The 26,518-nt window shown below is 35.5% G+C and overlaps 1 protein-coding gene across 4 annotated transcripts in view; it reads right to left on the bottom strand.

The window, feature by feature from the left end:
• The window catches only part of MALRD1 (MAM and LDL receptor class A domain containing 1), a 1,140,778-nt gene that overhangs the window by 216,745 nt on the left and 897,515 nt on the right, over positions 1 to 26,518 (bottom strand). The window lies entirely within an intron of this gene.

Here is a 26,518-nt window from a genome sequence, read left to right as displayed (position 1 = left end):
GAAAAGATTATTTAGAAAAAAAATCACAAGTTTATAGGAAGAAGTGAAAATTCATACTTGAAAGCAGTCTGGCAGAAATTTAATTTATATCAGCAGTTTATACCATATATCAAAATACGCTCCAAATGAATAAACAGTGTTAATGCAAAAATATCATATGATTTTTAACAGCTAATTTGAAGAAACTGGAAGGAGAAACCTTTAATATATCTGTTGTGAGTTTTGGGGGGTTTTTGGAGAAGGATTCATATAAAGCCTATGAAAAGCAAAGATCATTAAAAGATAATAATAAAAATGAATACATACAATTAAAGATATATTTGCAGGAAAAATTAAGTAACAGAGAAGAAAAATTGTTGAGTGGGAAAATAATAAATATAAAATAATAATTTGGTATCAAAATAAATAGAGAATTCACACAAATATGTAAAAATAAAAAGGTATTTCATAATGGATGTTATCAAAGAATATCAATATTTTTCAAAAGAAGAAATGAAAACTATTAATAATCACATGAAATATCCCACATTTCTAAAAATTAATTAAAATAGACAAATAAATATAAATATATACATAAATAAAAAAAATTAAAGAAATTTAAATTAGGATGCATGTAGGATATTCACCACAGGCTAGAGTAGTATAAAGACTTTAATTCTAGGGACCAAGAAGTTTTGTCCAAAGACAAGATTATGAGGTAAACAAGATTGAAAAATCATAAAGGATTTTCAAGGTTAAAGTATTTGTATTCTTACAAGGGAAGATGATACTTGTAACTCCTAAGAACTTTCTCATTATTGGGGCACTTAAAGTATACATAGAGGGTACTTGTATGAGTTGAATATCTAAGAAATATTAAGGGATGAGAAGGAGGAATGCACAGGGAGAGTGGAAAATAGAAGAGGTAGAATGGGATAAACTGTCTCACCAAAAAAACCCAAAAAACAAAGGCACAGTAGAAATTTTACAGTGAAGGGGAAAATGGGGGTAGAAAGAGGGAAAACACCTTAACTTTACTGTCATCAGTGTTGGTTCAAAGAAGGAAAAATATACACATTTAGTTGGGAATAGAAATTTATCTTACCCTACAGGAAATTAGGAGGGAGGACATATTGAGGGAAGTAGTAGTCAGAAGCAAAACATTTTTCTGGATGGAAAGGGTGAAGGGAGAAAGAGAATAGAATAAATAAGGGGAAAATAGGATGAAGGGCAAAACATAGTAATTGTAACTGTGATAAAAATTTATAGCAAGTTTGTCTGATAAAAGCTTCATTTCTTAAATATAGAGAGAACTGAGTCAAATTTATAAAAAAAAAAGAGCCATTCCCCAGTTGATAGATGGTCAAAGGATATGAACAAGCAGGTCTCAGATGAAGTAATAGAAGCTATTTATAGTCATATGAAAAAATGTTCTAAATCACTACGGACTAGAGAAATGCAGATTAAAACAACTCTGAGGTACCACCCCCTACCTAGCAGATTAGTTAACATGACAGAAAAGGAAAACGACAAATGTTGGAGGGGATGTGGGAAAATTGAAACACTAATGCACAATTGGAGTGGTAAACTGATTCAGCCATCATAGTGAGTAATGGCACTATACACAAAATGCTATAAATGCATGTGCATACTTGTTAACCCAACAATACCACTGCCATGTATGCATCACAAAGAGATTAAAAAAATAAAAAGATAAAAGGATTGATATGTACACAAATATTGATAGCAGCTCTTATTATGGTGGGAAAGAATTGGAAATTAAGAGGATGCTCATTAGCTGGGGTAACATCAATCATGGCAGCACACTTGAGGACTGCTGCTGTGAATAATTTTAAGGATCTAATTGTATAATATACTGAACTCTCTGTTCAGCAATAAACTAAACATTGTTCAATAAAGTAAAGCATAACATTCATAGCCACATCCTTGAGCAAAACATAACATCTAATACACACATGTATCTTATAACACTCAGTATATCATATGGGGCATAGCATATATCATTGCATCAAAGTCAGGGGGGGCCAGACTAGGGTCTTCCCTAGCACAACACAGGGGTAGCAGAAAATACTACACCATCCATTCCTAGGTAATTTGTAAGAACAATCTCCTTAACCAATACAGAGTGTCCAAGTAAAGATCTCTCTCATCTTAACTCAAGGCTTAACTTCCAAACCCCTTAGCTCCTCCTCCATGTGTCAACTGTTCCCAACTCTGGCCTGGTTTCACATGCAGGCAGATCTCTGTTCCTGCTCCTTGTCTCAGCTCGTGGGGACTGTTCCACTCTAAACTTCCTGCTTCTGCCTGCTTGCGGGCTCCAGGAGCTCCTGCCCACAGCTTCTGTTTCTAGGAAAACAAAGCTTAACAGGGCTATAACAATAGTTACACATATTACCAGCAACATCATCTCAATTCACTTTAAAAGTTCTTAAAAGGGGGCTTAAGCTAAGCCTCCTTCCTGTGGGTTGATCTCTGCTATTCAGCTCAATTCATTTATAAGGACCAACAGACAAGGCTTCTGAGAAATCAACACAGACCAACAGACAGGGTTTCTGTCTGAGGAATTGACAGATTAACAGACAGGGCTCCCAACATCACAAACATTCTTTCTGTTAGGCCTCCCCATAAGCAAGCTCCCCTAGCCCACTCATGTTCACTTCTCTCTTTTGGTATGTATATGTGTCTATATAGACAAATACACACATACATATATGTGCACAAACACATATGTATACATACATACATATATACATATGTGTATTTCTCTCTATCTATGCTGTTTCCAATCAAAGACTCTTGATTCAATGTCAAAGACACTTAAATGGCTAAAACTCAATCATAAAAACAGCAAAAAGATCCTACTTCATTTGCCATTACAGTAGGGGAATGGCTGAATAAGTTGTGACATAAAATTATGATGGAATATTATTGTACTATGAGAAATGACAATCAGAAAAACCTGGAAAGACTTACATGAATGGATGCAAAGTGAAATGAACAGAACCTCGAGAACATTGTACACAGTAATAGCAATATTGTATCATGATCAACTGTGAATGACTTAGCTATTCGCAACAATATATTGATCTATCAGACAATTCTGAAGGACTTATGATAAAAGATGCTCACCATGTGCAGAGAAAGAACGGATACAGTCTGAATACAAATCAAAGTGTACTTTTTTATTTTATTTTTCTTGTTTTATTGGAGTGTGCTTTCTCTTACAACATGATTAATATGAAATATGTTTTGCACGACTGTACACATATAATCTATATCAAATTGCTTGCTTTCTCAATGAGGCAGGAGGGGAGAGAAAGAAAGACTTTCGAACTCAAAATTTAAAAAAAAAATTAATGTTGAAAAATGTTTTTACATGCAATTAAAGAAAATTGATATTAATGAAATATAACTTTCAAAGAAAACATTATGCTTGATGACTTAGCATTTATGCCCTCATAAACTAGCTAGGATAAATATTTTATTCTGAAAGACTTTATGCTGGGTTTGGGAATTGCATGCTCTGAAAATATGAGACTGCATAACCTAGTCAAAAATGTGAAGGAAACAAGATGGGGCTATCTAAAAGAAGTCTTTCTACTTCTCCCAGGGAAGAGTTTCTTCTCTCTGGAAGATCTGAATTAACAAAACAAAACTAAAACCAAAAAAAATATTAGCCTCAAGATAGAAGAGCAAAGAAAATGTCAGTGTAAAATCTTCATTGAGGAAGAAATTGAGCAAAGGGTTTCAACTCAACTAGAAGTTGGAGGCTACTGAGCAGCATTTGGTCAAGCCTCAGACAGCAAAATAGTATCTAGTAGAGACTAGTAGAGATAAACACGAAGTAAAGCAATATGAACACTGGAAGACATCAGTGACTCTGGAGACTCCCAACTATAAAAAATTCCTGTAAAGACATCCCAGTCATCGGCTCCCTCCATAAGCATGTCTCAATATGTGTATCTCTGTCAGTTATGCTTCATGTATATATGACAAAATCTCTGTATATGTTCCCTAGCCAGAAACACTGCCAACATGTGTTCACTCCCCCTACTGATGAATTTGTGAAAGAGTATGCCCACGTCTATGGAGGAATTATCTTTTACTACTTTTCTTGGGATGGTATTCTGTTGAATACCTTGACATTCAACTCATTATTTCCTCTATCACAAGTCATTAAAAATACATATGAGGGGGAAGTTTGGGAGCTATGGTCTCAAGGTATGAATATTTAGAGAACCCTTTCTCTTAGAGAAGGGTCCTGCTACTTGGAGGGCCAAACTAGGAATTACATAATAAAGGTTTTATTGGGGGAAGGGTACAAATAACTAATGCTAAGGAGAATACGTTTTCAAACTCAATTAATTTTGTTCTCTACACTTCATTTAGAAGGAATTCTCAAGGTATGACCTACCATTATTCCACAGTTGAGATGAAACATCTTTTCAAAATTTTTACAGTTCTGGTTTATTATATGGTAAGTCAAAAATTTGTTTCTATCAACCATAGCAATTCAACCTTTTTTATTGGAATAAATTTGCTTCAGTGCAAGACAAAAAAGCCAGGCAAGACACTGAACAAATCTGGAAATCATAATTATTAGCTGGGGGACTCCAGGGCAAGTTTTCAAAGAACATTCCACCTGGCCTCTTGTTGACTTACATAATTCCATTTATGGCTCATAAAATCATACACTTGAGCACAAAAATCAGGAATGCTAGCTGAGATTCTCCTGAATAGTTGTTTTTGAGCTCAACTTTACATAAATGTGAAACTTTATGGTCTTTACAATATGACTGCAAAATGAATCCTGACAATTCAGAAGTGGCTATGGGAAAGTTGGCCCTTTAGGACTCTGAATTCTAGAAAATCAGCTGTAGTTAGAGTTTGACTTTGCTGGGGGAAGGGGGGGGCTAGGCTGTGGTAAAGTCATTCCTTTCAAAAAGAAGAGGAAGAATGTTGAGAAGTTGCTAATGGATCAGATTTATTTATAGCAATGTATGAATTATCCAATATTCTATGCACTGCAATACATAGGTAAGAGACCCTACACTGAGCCAGGCTTTCATTTCATTCTTTATCTAGCAAGCTCAGACTAGACCTATTTTCCAGGTGTTTATAAATTGTTCTTTTGCTTCAGTGAGAGCTACCTATTTTTATCTAGCAGAAACCTTGAGGGAAGGTCAAGATAAATGTATCCAGGATAAAGTTCAGCATTTTTCAAACGAAAGAATGAATCTTAACAGCCTCAGCTGCTTCAATATATTCAAAATCACAATGGTGATCTGTCATTAAGCAGTCTCTCCTTATTCCTGGGTAACTTCAGTGGTAGCAAGCAGTCCCTGGATTTAAACTTAGCCGTTGGCTAAGTTTCTGAAGCATTAGCATCTCAGTATCTTAAGGAGTTCAAGTCAGAAATTTTTGCATCAAATGTTTGGGGTCTGTTGTTCACAAACTTATAGTCTTCAATTAAACAAATATCACCAGGCAGAGCATTCGTCTGTCCCTCTATCTCTCACCCACTCCCACCCTCTACGCCCCACATGTGTATATATTGTATATGTATACATATATATGAGAGAAATACATATCTCTAAAGAGATAAATATATGGAGGGATCCATATCTGTGTATCTGGAATTATTTTTATAAACCAAAATTTGCCTAGTAGTATTTAATGGCAGACTACATTTATTTTCATATGGGTGCATGTACATATACATACATGTGTCTATGTGTATCTATGTACGTGTGTATATATGTATGTAGATATAAGTGTGTATATATATGCATATATATATATATATATATAGAGAGAGAGAGAGAGAGAGAGAGAGAGAGAGAGAGAGAGAAAGAGAGAGAGAAAGCAGAGGGACTGTCAAATAGACACACAGAGATAGAGACTGACAGAGACAAAGACCTTTCCTGACCTCTTCCAGAATTCATGAAGGTAGTAGAAATTGAGTTGAACCTTGAAGCAAGGAAAAGGCTTGAAAACATGGAAAATGGAAGTGAGGGGCAGCTGAGGGTGAGTTAGATTTCTAGGCTTGAAGGACAGAATGAAGAAAGTCATGGAGACAGTGGAGGGGAACCTAAGAACAGATGGTGGAATGTGACCCAGGTAGTTAGAATATTAATATATATTATAAATATAATACATATGATGTAATATATTATAATATATAACATAACACAGCATAATATAATATAATAAGAAATCTAAGATAAGGATGGAGCCCTAATATAGTTAAGGGTTGATACATTTTGGGTAGGCAATTTGGAGTTTTTGAGTAGAGGAATGCAATTCTACTCACGTGTTTGAGAAGTTTAGTTTGGATAAAGGCTAGAGGAGTGATTAGAAATAGAATATATTAATGGCAGAAAGAGCACCCAGGAGGTTACTACCACATTCTAGGTTAGACTATATAGATGAGAGCCTTAATTAGTATTCTTACAATAGGAGTGGAGAGGAAAGGGAGGATGTGAGATATACTATTGAAATATAAAGGACAAGGTTTTCCAAATAATTTGCTATAGGGCATAAGAGGGAAGATTAACAGATGATTCCAAGAAAAAAAGAGTAACAGAGAAAATGGTAATGCCCTTAAAAGAAATAGAAATGCTAGAGGTAGTAGCAGACTTGTGGTGTTAATGGGATATTAGGTTAGAAGTATCCAGCAGGGAGTTGCAAATATCTGATTGGAGCTCTGGGGAGAAGTTAATAGTAGAAATATAGATTTAGGAGTCATGACAGTAGATATGCTAAGGAAGGGTGAGTTGAGGGTTATTAAAAAGAGGGCTAAGATCAGCACCATGGGGAATAATTATTTTTCACTCTTGGGAGGAGGATAAAGAGCCCATGAAAAAGACAGGCAAATCTCAAAAGGCAGGAGGAGAATCATGGGAGAAACTGATACTGAATGACAATGGAGCTAAGACAAGAGATTACTTCATGAAGGAAGAGAATGTCAAGGAAAATGGAAACAAAAAAATGTACTTTGAGATTTGGCAGAAAACAAAAATGACATTAGTGCTCTGGAAAGAGATTTTTGTGTACACTGATGTGATGAATGCCAGATCTTGAAGAGCTGATGAATAAACGGTTAGTGAGAAAGTTTAGGCAAAGAGCTAAAACTGTTCTTTCTAGTACTTTGACAAAGAAAGGACAATGTTAAATGGTGAATGTATGAAAGAAATTTCCCCCAAACCACCTAAAATCTTACTCATATTCGAAAAATTTGAATCCTTGTAAAAATTTATAGGTATGAAGGAAGACAAAAATGAGTTGCAATAATTGTTTACATTGTATGTGAACTTCAAGCCTATGTGAGCATGGCAATGATATCAAGGACATAGCACAGTCTCACCCAGGGTTTTGTTTTGTTTTTTTAACTTTAAAGTCAGACAGCTCTTTTCTCCTTGCTTCCTTGCATTAAGAAGGGTCATATTCATTTGCACTAGAGTAGAAATATAAAAGATGATTTCCCACTTGGAGTGATCCGAATTAAATCCCTACCTTTTCCTGCAGGGAATTTAGTCCTTTCCTATCCGCACTCATAAATACCTAATGATTTTCAAAATTCCCAGCAATATTCCACTCTTTCATAATCTTAAATGCTTCTCAAATCTGACTTAGACTTATTTACTTATCTGTACCCTAAACCCTCAAGTCAGTTTTGACTAGACTTTGAGCTGAAATAGGAGGTTTTGAGTGACTTTCAGTTAAAATTCCCTCAATCTTTTCTTTTTGTATTTGTATTTCTTTTCCTGATTTTCCAAGATAATGGTTCTTTGTGGGTGCAATATTCAGAGGTTATAAAATATAAGAATCCTCAAAGAAAAAAAAGCATGATTTTTCATTATTAAAATAGAATACAGAGATGAGATACAATGCCAAATGGAATTTTTTTTAGTGGATTTGCTGGTTTTTGTCCCCTTGCTTCAGTTCTCTGATTTCATCAGTGGAGAACTCTTTGTGTTCAAATTATTTCCACTTTTGTAGATGAGCAACTCATCTGAAATTGACAATGGTAGAGCTCACTGTAGTACAGGGAGGTTAAGTAATTTGCATGTAGTCAAATAGCCAGTATAGGTTAGAGGCAAGACTTGAACCCAGGTTTAGGGAGCCAATCTTCATCTTTCTCCTGAGATTTTTTGACCACCATGACCCAAAGGCATCTCAACCTCATTACATTCATAATATAACTCTTCAACCTCCATTCAACTGGAATCCATCCCTCTTCTGAACTACTGTTTCCATCATGGGCACCACCATTTTTCTAGTCATCAAGGTTCATAAGCTTGAAGTTTTCTTTTCTTTTTCATACTTCTTCACCTCATAAGACCAATGACATTTGAAAACTCTTTAAGGCTTGCAAAATGCCTTATAAATTATACTGTCTTTTGAGACATGCTGTATTACTTCATTTTCTCATCACAGCAACTCTAGCCAATAGTTGCTACTATTCTCCACTCAACAGATAATGAAATTGATAAGATTCTGGTAACACAGGGTCTGAGAAAGGATTCAAACTCAGGTTTTCTTGACTTCTAGTCTAGCACTCAATCCATTATGTCATGTAGTTGTCTCTACTCTACTCTGTTCCATCTACAATCCATCCTATACACAGATACCAAAGGGATGACGCAAGCTTGACCAAGTCACTCTTCAACTCAGTAAAAACTGTTTTCTTCTGGAATAAAAGATGGACTCTTCTGTTTGACATTCAAGGTCCTTCACAATCTGGATCCAACCAATCTTCTACAGTTATTATACCTTACTTCTTTTCCATCATGCCATGGCCTGGTCAAACTTGCTTTTCCTCCATATGAAAATGCTATCATATCTCTGTGCCTGGAATTCATTCTTTTCTTACTTCTGCCCCTTAAAAAACTCATTTCCTTCCCAGTGAAGCTCAAGTCATTTCCTATGTGACAATTTTTCTGATCCTGAATGATGCTGATGCCTCCCCCACAAAATTGCTTGATAGTTTTATATTTTGTTTAAAATGTAAAAGGCAGCTTGGATCATCAGTTTCTGAACCAAGAATATTTAGGTTCAAGCCTTACCTCTAAAACATATATGTTCCTGGGCAAGATACTTGATCATGTAACACCTCAGACAAATAAACCTCTCAGCCCATAAATTGCCAAGTAGGTACTGATTTGGGTTAGCCAATGAAGGATTTTCAAAAACAGTTTGCAGTATCAGTGAAATCAAAAATCTAGTCCCTAGCTAAATATCTAGTATGCACTTAAAAGTTTCCTCATACAAAGTATAAGCCCCCTAAGGAAAGGACTATTTCATATCTGCTTTGTACAATCAGTCCCTGCCTCAGTGCCTGGCATACTGTAGACCCTTAACATGTGATGGATGATTGATGGGTTAATTCTTGACTCTAATACGCACCCTTGTCCACTCTGTCAAGCTATTTCTCCTTTTGATACCAAATACCCTTTATTTGATTTTTGAAGACCGCAATACAGCAAGAATAATGTGTCTTATATCTGTTTGGTCTGTCTTTTCAAAAGTATAATTCGCTTAAGAAATATTTCTCATTGATTGTACCTTTGTTGTCAATAATGGCATTTGGACAAGAGAATGTTCCATTTGAGCACTATATTTGATTTGGGAGCATGACTTTTCCAGTGTACTGCTGTACCATGAAAGCCAGGGTGCTCAAGTTGTGACATGACAACTCAAAAAAGGTTTGAGGCATTTTACCAACTTGATTTCTTTAGCACCAAGGGTGTTTCAGTCACACAGAGATACAAGAATGGGACAAGTTGTCAAGCTGTGGTAAGCTTTGGCCACAGATGAGGGCTCCCAAACTTCTGAAGAATTTCCCTGGCTCTTAGAATGATTGATAAGAGATGCTAGAAATCCTGCACTGGTGACTTATTTATATGAGTGATTTATACATGTCATTGTACTGTCAAACTGCTAGCTGATATATACTATTTTTTGTGTCAAAACATATAGAGAAAAGGAAGAAAAGAATAAGATTCTTCATAAAATTTACATAACATCTTTTCAATTGGAGAACTGAAATAAAATTTGACTCTTTTGCACAACTGTTTGTTACAAAAAAAATCTAATGAAACTGGGTTTATGTAAGAGCGAAGGTTTGATTTTATATATATACATATATATATATATATATATACATGCATACACACATATATATATAAACTTCATGTTTTATGAACTACAGAATTTATTTTAAAATTTAGATATGAACATACATATTTCTTTCCCATGTTATATGACTCATGCATCTGATTAAACACGACAAAAGTGATCACATTTTTTATATTTAAAATATTTATTTTTACTAGATTCTTCCATTCAAAAGTCAGAGCTCTGTTTGAAAAGACACAAAATACAAAAAGTACTTTACATATTTTATTGTACTATGTAAATGTCAATTATTATAGTCCATGAGGTAGTCTGGAGAATTAAAGAATGGAAAAAGTACTGGTTTTACTATCCCTGGTGTTTGGCATAAACAAATCCAGTGACACTGGCCTCATTGCTTTTCCACAAAGAAAGTACTCAATCTCTCAGTTCTGGGCATTTTCTTTCATCATTCCCATGCCTAGAACCCTCTCCCTACTCATCTGTACCTACTGGCTTCCTTGGATTTCTTCAAGTTCAAGCTGAAATTCCAACGTCTACACAAAATCAGAAGTTTAGTGATTTGCCCAGGGTCACAGAGGTAGTAGGCTTATAAAGCTTTAACTCAGGCCTTCCTGCTTCCAGGTTCATATGACAGAAGCTTAGCGCCGTGCCTGGCATATAGCAGATGCCACATAAATGCTGACTGACTGGCATAAAATAAAGTGAATATTCATTTGATATCTACTATGTATGTAATAACTTCCTGCTAAAATCCGATGTTTGCTTTTATAAAAAAATATTCAGTGATGACTGTATATGCATCAGTCTTGGCCTTGTGTTAGTCCTTTGTAATAAAATGGAGCAGCACCAATAGAAAAAAATACAAACCTTCCTAGAGTGCCAAGACATTCAATTTTCAGAGGCAGAATTCTAAAATCGACTTCAGTTTGCCTGAACAAACATAGCTGAAATGCCAGGTTGACTAAGATTTTAGAAGAGATATAAGTCATACCAGATTCCCTGGATGCATAGAGTTTCTCTCTTATGAGTGTTTAAGAGGGACATAAGTAGAAAAATATCAATCATGTCCACCAGAATTAAAAAAAAATCACGGCACAATGAATCATACTCTTTGAGTCTGACCATTGAATGTTAACTCTGTTCCAAGTCTTACTTTAGCTTATACATTCTTCAGATTAATTTAATTTTTATGAATTAGAAAATGTCGTAAGAATACTATATTTGGGTTTCTTGTAGTTCAAATAGGTCAGAAGTTTTTATTGTTTCATTCATTCAAAAAATATTGACGAAATGTTAGTTATGTGCAAGACACTTGTCCAAAGTAATACATGTCTTATTTCAAGAACTCTGAACAACATACCCGAGAAGAAGTGATCCAGCCTTGTATAGAAGACATTTCAAGAAGCAAAATCCCTTCCACCTTTGGATAACTGATTATAAAGCAATATTTCCTCATGAGAATGAATTGGCCTATTTGAAACTTCCATTCACTGCTTTTAGTTATGAGGCAAGAAGAAAAATTCTAACCAGTCCTCAATGTCAACAAACTTCAAATATTTGAAGACAGTCATCTCCCCCTCAATTCTTTTCTCAAAGCTAAACATCCCTTGTTCCTTCAAATAAAAGTCACAGGGTCTCCTGGCCTCCCACTGATCTGAATTTCCTTCTCCTGACACTCTTTAGAGTATCAAGGTCTGTCCTAAAATATGAAACTTAAAAATGAAAATAATACTGGACACGTGGCCTGATGACATAGTGAGGCTCTTATAGATCCTATTCTGTATACTAGCCATCTATTCAGCAGAAGGTCTGACTCAGGCCAGAATCGTGTTAGTTCATATTCAATGTTGGAATAAAATACAACAAATGTAGGTAACCCAAAAGTTAACAAAAAGAGGATTACTTGGGTATAGTATAGAAAGGGTGTTCAACAAGAAAAGACCAAAGCTAAACCTGTCCATTATGCAGTCCCTGGAAATGTATTTGGTCAGGAGGACAAGTTATGGCAGGTTAGACATTTAGGACTCCAGTTTGAAGGGCCCTAGTTTTACATGTGTGAGTTTTTTATGAGCTTAGGTGACCAAGAAGCAATGCAAACATGGCAAGAATATGAATTAAAACAGGGATAGCCAAAACTTTACCCCTTTCAGTCAATCAGTTCCTGGAGACAATTTTATTATCTTTCAGATAAATATTAGCCTATATTGAATAAGGGAAGAGTTCATGGCATTCCTCCCACTGGAGTACCTTTTAAAATCAGATTGGGATCACTTTAGTTTTGGGGTTGCCATGTAACAATGTTCATTCTTTTTTATATTAATTTTATTTGTTTTTAATGTTCTACAATCACTACCATAAACTTAGATTTTTCCCCCCACCTACCCCCTCCCTCCCTGAAACAGCATACAATTCTATGTAGGATCTACACATACATTCTTACTGACTACATTTTCACTATAGTCATGTTGTGTAGAAGAAGTAAAATGAATGGGAGAAATCATATAACAAACCAAAACACAATACACACACACACAAAAATGATCTGCTACATTCTAAAATTAACTTCCATAGTTCTTTCTCTGGATGTGGAGGGCATTTTGCCTTAGAAGACCACTGAGAATTTTTTTTTTATTTTTTAAGTCCTTGCATTGCTATGAGTTTCCAAGTCTACCAGAAAAGACTCTCGCACACTGTGGTTGTTGCTGTGGACAGAGTTCTCCTGGTTCTCCTCTTTTCACTCAGCATCAGATCATATAAGCCTTTCTAGGCCTCTCTGAAATGTTCCTGTTCATCATTTCTTATAACGCAATAGTGTTTCATTACATTCATGTACCATAATTTATTCAACCATTCCCCAATTGATGGGCATCTCTTTAATTTCCAGTTTTTGGTCACTACAAAGAGTCTACTATAAGTACTTTTGTACATGTAGGACCCTTTCCCATTTTTATGACCTCTTGGGGGTAAAATCCTAGAAGCAATATTGCTGAGTCAAAGGGTATGCACATTTTTGTAATCCTTTGGGCATAGTTCCAAATTGCTCTCCAGAATGGCTGGATGAGCTCACAGCTCCACCAACAATGAATTAGTGTTCCAACTCTCCCACATCCTCTCCAACATTTATCATCTTCCTGTTTTGTCATGTTTGCCAATCTGACAGGTGTGATGTGTTACCTCAGAGTTGTCTTGATTTGCATCTCTCTAATCAAAAGTGATTTAGAGCATTTTTTCATATGATTATAGATAACTTTAATTTCTTCCTCTGAAAATTGCCTCTTCATATCTTTGACCATTTATTACTTGGGGAATAACTTGTATTGTTGTACATTTGACTCAGTTCCCTATATATTCTAGAAATGAGGTCTTTATCCTTGAGATTAGCTATAAAAATTCTTTCCAATATACTACTTCCCTCTGAATTTTGGTTGCATTGAGTTTGGTTGCGCAAAAACTTTTCAGTTTAATATAATCAATATTATACATCTTCCACTTCATAATGATTTCTATTTCTTCTTTAGTCAAAAATTCTTCCCTTCTCCTTAAATCTGATAAATATGCTATTCTTTGTTCCTCCAATTTGTCCATAGTATCAGTCTTTATACCTAGATCATGTACCCATTTGGACTTTAATCTTTTGTATGGTGTCAGGCATTGGTCTATGCCTAGTTTCTACCACACTGTTATCCAGTTTTCCCAGCAATTTTTGTCAAACAGTGAGTTCTTATCCCAGAGACTAGCGTCCTTGGGATTATGAAACAGAAGATTGCTATATTCATGGCCTACTGTGTCTTGAGTACCTAACATATTCCACTTGTCTACCCTTCTGTTTCTTAGCCAGTACCAAGTGGTTTTGATAATTGCTGCTTGATAATACAATTTGAGATCTGGTAGTGCTAGGCCACCTTCACTAGCATTTCTTTTCATTGGTCCCTTTGATATTTTGGACCTTTTGTTCTTCCAGATTAATTTTGATATTCTTTCATCCATCTCTAGAAAATAATTATCTGGTAGTTTAATTGATATGGCACTAAATAAGTAAATTAATTTAGGTAAAACTGTCATTTTTTGTTATATTGGCTCGGCCTATCCATGAGCAACTGATGTTTTTCCACTTAGATCTGACTTTATTTGTGTAAAAAGTGTCTTGTAATTGTGTTCTATAGTCTCTGGGTTTATTTTGGCAGGTAAACTCCCAAATATTTTATAGTATCTACCCTTGCTTTAAATGGGATTTCTCTTTCTATCTCTTGCTGTTGGACTTTGTTGCTAATATATAGAATTGCAGAAGATTTGTGTGGGTTTATTTTGTAACCTGCAACTTTGCCAAAGTTGTTTATTATTTCAAGTAGTTTTTTACTTGAATCTCTGGGATTCTCTAAATATATCATCATATCATCTGCAAAGAGTGATAACTTAGTTTCTTCTTTGCCTATTCTTATTCCTTCAGTTTCTTTATCTTGTCTAATTACTATAGCTAGCATTTCTAGTACCATATTGAATAATAGTGGTGATAATGAATATCTTTGTTTCACCCCTGATCTTTTTTTTTGTTTTTTTTTGTTTTTTTCTTCTCTCATTTTTTTATTATTATTTTTTAATGTTTAACAATCACTGCCATACAATTGAGATTTTATCCCCCCCACACCTACCCCCCACTACCCCTCTCCCTCCCCACGACTGCATACAATTCTGTATAGGTTCTACATATACTTTCCTATTGAGTATATTTTCACTATAGTCATGCTATGTAGTCAGACTAAAATAAATGAAAGAAATCATATAACAAATCAAAACATGATACACAAACACATACACATACACAAACATGATCTGCTACATTCTGCCAATGACTTCCATATTTCTTTCTCTGAGTGTGGAAGGCATTTTGCCTTAGAGGAACACCATTGGGATTTTATTATTTTTTTTTTAAGAAGTTCTTGCATTATTACAAAATTCCAAGTCTACCAGAAAAAACTCTCGCACACTGTGGTCGTTGCTGTGCACAAAGTTCTCTTGGTTCTGCTCCTTTCACTCAGCATCAGGTAATATAAGTCCTTCCAGGCCTCTCTGAAGTCTTCTTGTTCATCATTTCTTATGGCACAATAGTACTCCATTATATTCATATACCATAATTTATTCAGCCATTCCCCAATTTATGGACATCCCCTTGACTTCCAGTTTTTGGCAACTACATAGAGTGCTGCTATAAATATTTTTGTACATGTGGGACCCTTTCCCATTTTTATGATCTCTTGGGGATATAGTCCTAGTAGCGATATTGCTGGCTCAAAGGGTATGCACATTTTGGTAGCCCTTTGGGCATAGTTCCAAATTGCTCTCCAGAATGGCTGGATGAGCTCACAGCTCCACCAACAATGAATTAGTGTTCCAACTCTCCCACATCCTCTCCAGCATTTATCATTTTCTTGTTCTGTCATGTTTGCCAATCTTATAGGTGTGATGTGGTACCTCAGAGTTGTTTTGATTTGCATCTCTCTAATCAATAGTGATTTAGAGCATTTTTTCATATGATTATAGATATCTTTAATTTCTTCCTCTGAAAATTGCCTGTTCATATCCTTTGACCATTTATCAATTGGGGAATGACTTGTATGATTATACATTTGGGTCAGTTCTCTATATATTCTAGAAATGAGGCCTTTATCCCCGAGCTTAGCTGTAAAAATTCTTTCCCAATTTACTACATCCCTCCGGATTTTGGTTGCATTGGGTTTGGTTGTGCAAAAACTTCTCAATTTAATGTAATCAAAGTTATCCATTTTGCATTTCATAATGCTTTCTATCTCTCCTTTAGTAAAGAATTCTTCCCTTCTCCATAGATCTGATAAATACACTATTCCTTGCTTCTCCAGTTTATTCATGGTATCAATCTTTATACCTAAATCATGTACCCATTTGGACTTTATTCTTGTGTACAGTGTCAGGTATGGGTCTATGCCTAATTTCTGCCACACTGTTATCCAGTTTTCCCAGCAATTTTTGTCAAACAATGAGTTCTTATCCCAGAAGCTGGGGTCCTTGGGTTTATCAAACAGAAGGTTGCTATATTCCTTGCCTACTGCATCTTGAGTGCCAAGTCTATTCCACTTGTCTACCTCTCTGTTTCTTAGCCAATACCAAGTGGTTTTGATAATTGCTGCTTTATAGTACAGTTTGAGGTCTGGTAGCGCTAGGCCACCTTCCCAAGTATTTCTTTTCATTAGTCCCTTTGATATTCTGGACCTTTTGTTTTTCCAAATGAATTTTGATATTATTTTATCCAGCTCTAGAAAATAATTGTCTGATAGTTTAATTGGTATGGCACTAAATAAGTATATTAATTTAGGTAGAATTGTCATTTTTATTATATTAGCATGGCCTACCCATGAGCAAATAATGTTTTTCCACTTACTTAAATCTGACTTTATTTGTGCAAAAAGTGTCTTGTAATTGTGTTCATATAATCCCTGGGTTTGTTTTGGCAGGTAGACTCCTAAGTATTTTATACTGTCTACCCTAGCTTTAAATGGGATTTCTCTTTCTATCTCTTGCTGTCGGACTTTGTTGCTAACATATAGGAACACAGAAGATTTGTGTGGGTTTATTTCGTAACCTGCAAATTTGCCAAAGTTGTTTATTAATTCAAGTAATTTTTTACTTGAATCTCTGGGATTCTCTAGGAAATCATCATATCATCTGCAAAGAGTGATAACTTAGTTTCTTCTTTGGCTATTCTTATTCCTTGAATATCTTTATCTTGTCTAATTGCTACAGCTAACATTTCTAGTACCATATTGAATAATAGTGGTGATAATGGACAACCTTGTTTCACCCCTGATCTTATTGGGAATGCATCTAGCTTATCCCCATTGCATATAATGCTTGCTGAAGGTTTTAGATAAATACTGCTTATTATTTTATGGAAAGTTCCCTTTATTCCTACGTTCTCCAGTGTTTTTAGTAGAAATGGGTGTTGTATTTTGTCAAAAGCTTTTTCTGCATCTATTGAGATAATCATGTGGTTTTTGTTAGCTTTGTTGTTGATGTGATCGATAATGCTAATAGTTTTCCTATTATTGAACCAGCCCTGTAATCCTGGTATGAATCCTACCTGATCATAATGTATTAATCTCATGATAAGATGCTGTATTCGTTTTGCTAAAATCTTATTTAAAATTTTTGCATCTATATTCATTAGGGAAATTGGTCTATAATTTTCTTTCTCTGTTTTGTCTCTTCCTGGTTTGGGTATCAAAACCATATTTGTATCATAGAAAGAATTTGGGAGGACTCCTTCTTCCCCAATTTTCAAAAATAGTCTATATAGTATTGGAATTAACTGTTCTTTAAATGTTTGATAGAATTCACTTGTGAATCCATCTGGCCCTGGAGATTTTTTCCTAGGGAGTTCATTGATGACTTGTTCAATTTCTTTTTCTAAGATGGGGTTGTTTAAGTATTCAACTTCCTATTCTGTTAATCTGGGCAATTTGTATTTTTTAAAATATTCATCCATCTCGTTTAGATTATCGAATTTGTGGGCATAAAGTTGGGCAAAGAAAGTTTCTAATTATTGTTTTAATTTCCTCCTCATTGGAGGTGAGTTCACCCCTTTCATTTTTAATATTAGTAATTTGATTTTCTTCTTTCTTTTTTTTAATCAGATTGACCAAAGGTTTATCAATTTTATTAGTTTTTTCATAAAACCAATTATTGGTTTTATTTATTAATTCAATAGTTTTCTTAATTTCAATTTTATTAATCTCTCCTTTGGTTTTCAGTATTTCTAATTTGGTATTTACTTGGGGATTTTCAATTTGTTCTTTTTCTAGTTTTTCAACTGCAAGCCTAAGTCATTGATCTCCTCTTTCTCTATTTTATTTATGTAAGCATTCAAAGATATAAAACTTCCCCTAATAACTGCTTTTGCAGTATCCCATAAGTTTTGGTATGTTGTCTCACTATTGTCTTTCTCTTGAATGAAATTGTTGATTGTTTCTATGATTTCTTCTTTAACCCAACCCTTCTTTAGAATTAGATTACTTAGTTTCCAATTGATTTTTGGTTTCTCTTTCCATGGCCTTTTATTACATGTAATTTTTAATGCATTATGATCTGAAAAGGATGCATTGATTATCTCTACCTTTCTGCACTGGATTGTGAGATTTTTATGTCCTAGTACATGGTCAATTTTTGTAAATGTTCCATGTACCACTGAGAAAAAGGTATATTCCTTTCTATTCCCATTTAATTTTCTCCAAAGATCTATCATATCTACCTTATCCAGAGTTTTATTTACCTCCTTAACCTCTTGCTTGTTTATTTTGAGGTTAGATTTATCGAGTTCAGAGAGGGGGAGGTAGAGGTTCCCCACTAGTATAGTTTTGCTATCAATTTCTTCCTTCAACTCCCCCAACCTCTCCTCTAAGAATTTGGATGCTATACCACTTGGAGCATACATGTTTAGTAATGATATTGCTTCATTTTCTATGGTGCCTTTTAGCAGGATATAGTTTCCATCCTTATCCCTTTTGATTAGATCTATTTCTGCTTTTGCTTTGTCTGAGATTAGGATTGCTACTCCTGCCTTTCTTACATGAGCTGAAGCACAATATATTCTGCTCCATCCTTTGACCTTTATCCTATGTGTATCCCCCCGTTTCAAATGTGTTTCTTGTAAGCAGCATATTGTTGGATTATGGCTTTTAATCCATTCTGCTATCCATCTCTGTTTTATGGGAGAGTTCATTCCATTCACATTCACAGTTATGATTACAATCTGTGTATTTCCCTCCAACCTCTTTCCCACCATTTGTGCTTTTAGCTCTCCCGTCTCCCTACCCCTCCTCAATAGTATTCACTTTTCTCCTCCTCCTCCTGCAGCCTTCCCCTCCTTCTTTTAGCCCCCCTCCCTTTTACTCCCCTTTACTCTTATTGCTTCTTTCCTCCCTTTTAGCCACCTTCCCCTTTCTTCCCCCTTCCCCTCCTACTACCTGTAGAGCTAGTTAGGATTATCTACTTAAGTTTATTGTTCCCTCCTTTAAACAAATCAGATGAGAGTTCCTCTCAGACAATGCTCATCTCCCTCCCCTCCTTCCCTCTACTATAGTTTTGTACTTCTTCCTGTGATATAATTTGCCATTTTCTGCTTCCCCCTTTTCACACCTCCTATTACAATCCCTTCTCATACTTAAATCATATTTTTGACATGACATCATTTACTTTATACCCGTTCCCTGTACATATATCCCTTTTATCATAATAGCTGCACAGTTCTCAAGATTAACAGGTATTATCTTCCCTTATAGGGAGGTAAACAGTTTGCCCTAATTGAGTAGCAAGTTTTTGTTTTTGTTTTTTTCACCCTGTTTACCTTTTTATGATTCTCTGGAGACCTGCATTTGAAGATCAAATTGTCTATTGAGTTCTGGTGTTTTGGTCAGGAAGCTCTGGAAATCCCTTATTTCGTTGAATGACTTTTTCCTTGCCTGAAATGTTATGCTGAACTTTGCTGGGTAGTTGATCCTTGGTTGAAGTCCCAACTCCTTTGCCTTACGGAATATTGGGTTCCAATTCTTTCGATCTTTTAATGTAGAAGCTGCAAGGTCCTGTGTGATCCTGACTGTATGTCCTTGATATTTGAATTGTTTCTTTCTGGCTGCTTGTAGTATTTTCTCCTTCACTTGATAGCTCTGGAATTTGGCAACGATATTTCTTGGGGTTTTGAGTTTGGGAATCCCTTTTGGGAGGGGAACGGTAGATTCTTTTGATGACTATTTTGCCCTCTGTGTCTAGTACTTCTGGGCAGTTTTCCTTGATGATTTCCTGGAAGATATTATCCAGACTCTTTTCTTCATCATGGGTTTCTGGCAGGCCAATAATTCTTAAATTTTCTCTCCTGGATCTATTTTCCAGGTCAGTTGTCTTTCCAATTAAATATTTTACATTTTCTTCTATCTTTTCATTCTTTAGATTTTGTTTGACTGATTCTTGTTGCCTCATTGAGTCATTAGTTTCTACTTGCCTAATTATAATCTTCATCGTATTGTTTTCTTCAGTTAGCTTTTGCATCTCCTTTTCCATCTGACCAATTTTTCCCTTTAAGGAGCTATTTTCTCCATTTAATTTTTGTACTTCTTTTTCCATTCGACCAATTTTCCCAGTTAGGTTTTGGGTTTCCTTTTCCATCTGATCAATTTTCCCAATTAGGTTTTGGGTTTCCTTTTCCGTTTGATTAACTCTTCCTTTTAGGGAATTATTCTCTCCAGTTAATTTTTGAACTTCCTTTTCCATTTGTTCAATTTTCCTTTTCAGAGTGATGTTCTCATCAGTGAATTCTTTTTTTATAATTTTAAAATCATTGGCCAGTTTTTCTTTTATTTCCTTCTTCAGCTGTTCCAGGTAATCTAGTTGAGCTTGCGAGAAATTCATAGTCCCTTCTGAGGTTTCAGATGGAAGTACAGTCTCAGCTCTGACCTCTTTGGTGTTTGTGTTTTGGTCCTTATCCCCATAGAAAGATTCTATGGTTTTTTCTCCCTTCTGCTTTTTCCTATTCATGATGTTGGCTGAGTGTTGTAGCTTCTGGTTCTTTCAGTCAGAAGGTATAGAACTTTGTGTTGAGCTGATGTGTGAAAAAACTAAAAGCAGGTTTTTGTTTTTTGTTTCCCAGATCAACCCTGGGGTTAGCTTGTTAAGTGTGTGGGAGGGGTGGTCTGGTCACAGGAGATCTCCTCAGCTGAACTGAAGCAAAGGCAAGCTCTGGGTATGGTGATCCCAGCTTCCCTATTGTCTTCCCTTTTCCCCTGGAGGGCTGAGGCACGCCTAGATGCTAATGCATGTTCCCACCCCTCCTGGGGCTCGTCTCCTGGTGCTGAGGCTTGCCTGGGTCTCAGTGCGAATTTTCTCTGCCCTGGATCGTCTGTCCTTCCAGATCGCCTCCGCCACAGTAGGAAGAATCCCCCTTTGCTATTTTTCTAGCCTCTGGTGTTATGAGACTATTTGCCCCCTTCTGCTGTTCCCTCTGATCCAGGATTTATCTGGGGAAATATTTTATGGTTCTTTCATGGTCATCAGGGGGGAGGAGAGAGCATTTACTGATCACTCCGCCATCCTGGCTCCCGGAAGTTCAAGTAGGTGACTTACCGAAGTTTAGTCTTCAGGCTGAAGGTTTCAAGGGCTGCTGAGCTGATATCTGGCGCTCAGCGGCTCTCACCAGCTCGGTTTGGCTTCTCTCCTGCTCCGCTGGTTTCGCCCGCCACTCTCGGGCTTCTCAGGTCCCTTCCACCCTGCTGTGCTGACTGTGCTGCGCTGTGCGCTGGGGGCTCACCCCGGTGGAACAGATCCTTCCCGTGGACCTTCCAGTCTAACCTGGGCTCCGAATCCGTCAAAGTCTGTCACCCACTGGATTCCGCACCTCCAAAGTCTGGTCAGATTCTCCTTTCAGAGGTATCCAGAGGAATTTGTCCAGGAGCTTAGGTGAGTCGTTGTTTTCACTCCGCCATCTTGGCTCCGTCCCTCCACCCCGGATCTTATTAGAAATGCATCTAGCTTATCACCATTGCATATAATGATTGCAGAAGATTTTAGGTAGATACTGCTTATTATTTTATGAAAAGTTCCCTTTACTTCTATGTTCTCCAGTGTTTTTAATGTGAATGGATGTTGTATTTTGTCAAAAGCTTTTTCTGCCTCTATTGAGACAATCATGTGGTTTCTGTTAGTTTTGTTTTTGATATGATTGATAATGCTAATAGTTTTCCTAATATTGAACCAGGCCTGTGGTCCTGTTATGAATCCTACCTGATCGTAATGTATTATTCTCATAATAAGATGCTGTATTCCTTTTGCCAAAATCTTTTAAAATTTTTGCATTTATATTCATGAGAGAAATTGGTCTATAATTTTCTTTCTCTTTTTTGTTTCTTCCTGGTTTAGATATCAAAACCATATCTGTATCATAAAAAGAATTTGGGAGGACTCCTTCTTCCCCAATTTTCAAAAATAGTCTATATAGTATTGGAATTAACAATTCTTTAAATGTTTGATAGAATTCACTTGTAAATCCATCTGGCCCTGGAGAATTTTTCCCAGGGAGTTCATTGATGACTTGTTCAATTTCTTTTTCTGAGATTAGGTTGTTTAAGTATTCAACTTCTTCTTTTAATCTGGGCAATTTATATTTTTTAAAAATAATCATCTTTCTTCTTTAGATTGTTGAATTTATGGGCATAAAGTTGGGCAAAGTAATTTCTAATTACTGTTGTAATTTCCTCCTCTTTGGAGATGAGTTCACCCCTTTCATTTTTGATATTACTAATTTGATTTTCTTCTTTCTTTTTTTAAATCAAATTGACTAAAGGTTTATCAATTTTATTAATTTTTTCATAAAACCCACTATTGGTTTTACTTATTAATTCAATAGTTTTCTTAATTTCAATTTTATTGATCTCTCCTTTGGTTTTCAGTATTTCTAATTTGGTATTTACTTGGGGATTTTCAATTTGTTCTTTTTCTAGCTTTTTCAGCTACATGCCCAAGTCATTGATCTCCTCTTTCTCTCTTTTATTTATGTAGGCATTCAAAAGATATAAAACTTCCCCTAAGAATTGCTTTTGCAGTGTCCCATAAGATTTGGTAGGTTGTCTCACAATTGTCATTCTCTTGAATGAAGTTGTTGATTGTTTCCATGATTTGTTGTTTAACCCACTCCTTCTTTAGGATTATATTATTAAGTTTCCAATTGATTTTTGGTTTATCTTTCCATGGCCTTTTATTGCATAAATTTTTTATTGCATTATGATTTGAGAAGGATGCATTGACTATCTCTGCCTTTCTGTACTGGATTGTGAGGTTTTTATTACTTAGCACATGGTCAATTTTTGTAAATGTTCCACTGAGAAAAATGTATATTCCTTTCTATTCTCATTCAATTTTCTGCAGAGAGCTATCATATCTTCCTTATCCAGAGTTTTATTTACCTCCTTAACCTCTTTCTTGTTTATTTTGAGGTTAAATTTATCAAGTTCAGAGAGGGGGAGTTTGAGGTCCCCTACTAGTATAGTTTTGCTGTCTGTTTCTTCCTTTCTGCCCCAGTCTCTTCTCTAAGAATATAGATGCTATTCCATTTGGAGTATACATGTTTAGTAATGATATTGCTTCATTATCTATGGTGCCTTTTAGCAGGATATAGTTTCCTTCCTTATCTCTTTTGATTAGATCTACTTCTGCTTTTGCTTTGTCTGAGATTAGGATTTCTACCCCTGCTTTTCTTACATCAGCTGAAGCACCATATATTCTGCTCTAGCCTTTTACCTTTACCCCATGCGTATCCCCCTGTTTCAAATGTGTTTGTTGTAAACAACATATTGTTGGATTATGGCTTTTAATTCATTCTGCTATCCATCTCTGTTTTACAGGAGAGTTCATTCCATTCACATTCACAGTTATGATTACAATCTGGGTATTTCCCTGCATTCTCTTTCCCACTGTTTGTGCTTTTAGTTCTCCCATCTCCCCTCCCCTCCTCAATAGTCTTCACTTTTCACCACCACCTCCTGCAGCCTTCCTTTCCTTCTTTTATCTCCTCTCCCTTTTACTCCTTGGTGATTTCCTGGAAGATATTGTCCAGACTCTTTTTTCATCATGGCTTTCTGGCAGGCCAATAATTCTTAAATTTTCTCTCCTGGATCTATTTTCTAGGTCGGTTATTTTTCCAATTAGATATTTTACATTTTCTTCTATCTTTTCATTCTTTAGATTTTGTTTTTCTGATTCTTGCTGTCTCATAGAGTCATTAGTTTCTACTTGCCCAACTCATATTTTTATCAAATTGTTTTCTTAAGTTAACTTTTGCATCTCCTTTTCCATCTGTCCAATTATTCCATTTAAGGAATTACTTTCTCCAGTTAGTTTTTGAACTTCCTTTTCCATTTGTCCAATTTTCTCAGCTAGGTTTTGTGTTTCCTTTGCCATTTGTTCAATTTTTCTTTTAAGAGAGGTGTTCTCATCAGTGAATTCTTTTTTCACACTTTTAAAATCATTGGCCAGTTTTTCTATTTCTTTCTTCAGCTGTTCCATGAGAGCTGTTTGTGCATGTGAGCAGGTCATAGTCACTTCTGAAGGAGTTTGTTTAAGAGCTTAGGGGAGTCATTGCTCTCATTCTGCCATCTTGACTCTGCTCCCCAACAATGTTCAATCTTACTGAGCTTTCAGAACATTAAAAATTTTCCTGAGGATCAAAGTGAACCTCAAAGATGCGGGGTGGAACCAAGTGTACCAGGTTGAGATGAAGCAGGACTCACATAAAAGCACAAAATGAGGTGGAGCCTAACCCTATCCAAACACACACATACACATACACACACACACACACATTTCAGGAAATAAAGGTATAGAGGAAAGTCTAATCAGTATCAACAATTATTGCAAATCTAACTATTCTCCTAATGGAGCAAGTAACTCCATAACAACAGGAAGCAGTGACTCAAAGGAAAAAAAAATGGACTGCACAAGATTTTCCAGAGTAACAAAAAGAAATGAATCAATAGCCTAGAAAAGGAAGACATTCTAGAGGAAGGAATTGGAGAGGCATAAACAGTTTAGAAGAGAAATGGAAACCTTTACCCTAGTTACAGACTTCCTGAAAACTTGAAGAGATGAAACCAAAATCAAATCTGAGATAAAAAATGAAATGAAATAAAAAAAATTAAGAAAAGAAGAGAAAATTAAGAAACAAGACAAGAGGAAAGAAAAGAGAATAGAAGTCATCTGATATCAAAAACAGCTGACCTGAAAGGAGGTCAAGGAGAAAAAAATTCAAGAATCACTGGATTTCTTGAAAATCATGACTTTAAAACAAAGCCTGGAAACATTATTTTAAAAAATTATAGAGGAAAACTGCTCAGATTTATTAAAGCTTGAAGACAAAATTAAGCCAGAATGATTCTATTGAAGAAAAAGTACAACAGGCAGTGAAAAAGAAGTTCACATTCCAAGGGACCCCAAGCATCAGCAATTTCCATGTATTTTAAGAATGAAGCTGAAAGCTAAGTCTTGAGCAAATTGAAACACTGAAAATGGAAACAGGAGGTGGGAAGGATGGATTTCACATGAAGACAGGGATCATCCTTTGGAATTATCACTGAGGAGAAAATAATTAATATTAACTGACCAAGGAGGTTAGATAGTTTTCATTGAAAGAGATTATCAAGAAGAGGGTCAGACAACCATCTTTACTAACTAAATTAGTTGTCCACCAGTCTATAAAAGGGATAATCACAAAAATGACATGTTTAAATCCCATTCATCTCTCTACAAAAATATTATTTGTGAAAATACTTTGAAATAAGTACTGTGCATTATCACTTTAATAATTTAGAAGAACTTGAATTTCAGTAGTAAAAATCCTACTGAGCAAGTCCATTATATTTATTTCATTAGTATAGAGAACTTTCTCAACATAAGAAGTGACTGATGTATAGATCAAACACTTTAAAAATAGCTGCCAAAATGTGTGAAGCTAATTAGGTTGCTGACTTAATATTGATGTTCCCCATTTTCCATATTTTATCTAGTTCATCTAATAACTTCTACAACTTTTCTAACACAAATCATATCATGAAGTTTCACAATTTATTAACTTTAACAAAGAGCTTATTTCCTGCCATACAATTATTTGATTCTGAGTTTTCATGGCTCCATCCTGGACATCTTGAAATTTTCTAAAATACTCTTAATTTTGTCCTTAGATTAAATATTTTATCCATTATTTTAGTCCATTTTCATGGTCATTTGCAATAATTGATTGCCACCATAATATGAAGTTTCAAAAATTTTTATCGAGCTACAGCTATTGAACAACCACATAAGGGAATCATCATAATAAAAATATTTTATGTAGCCTGTGCCTAAGACTACAGGCAGCTTTCAGCACAATATAATGTATGAAATTTTCCTAAACACTCACAACATCCAAGAACACCAATACAACCAAACAAGGAAAATCACCTAGGTAACTAGACGCCCTAAAGATCTGCTTCTTTGCCAAAGAGGAATCCATTTTAATTTTCTTCCTGTCAACATATTTAGTTCAATAGCCACAGGAAGGGCCAGTTTAAGAATATTACTCTGAGTGGCTGACACCTTTCTTTAGAGCTTTTAGCAGCTGCAATTTTTTTTTTTTCAGAGAATTGTATTCAGTTCTCTCACTATCCAGTTATGGCTTCTCCCACAGGGACCTAATCTTAGCAAAAATTATATTTGGCTCTGTGCTAGCAGAAGTAGTCTCTTCTTTAGTTGAATCAATCTTTCATAGCTGAATCAATAATATGTCACAAGGATCCACCATGGAAATAAAAATTCCTTTTTTCTTCACATACTA

Source organism: Notamacropus eugenii, chromosome 3 (genome assembly GCF_028372415.1).
Source record: "Notamacropus eugenii isolate mMacEug1 chromosome 3, mMacEug1.pri_v2, whole genome shotgun sequence".
Taxonomy (NCBI): domain Eukaryota; kingdom Metazoa; phylum Chordata; class Mammalia; order Diprotodontia; family Macropodidae; genus Notamacropus; species Notamacropus eugenii.
Note: the sequence above shows the minus strand (reverse complement) of the source record. Positions and strands in the feature narration are given on the sequence as shown.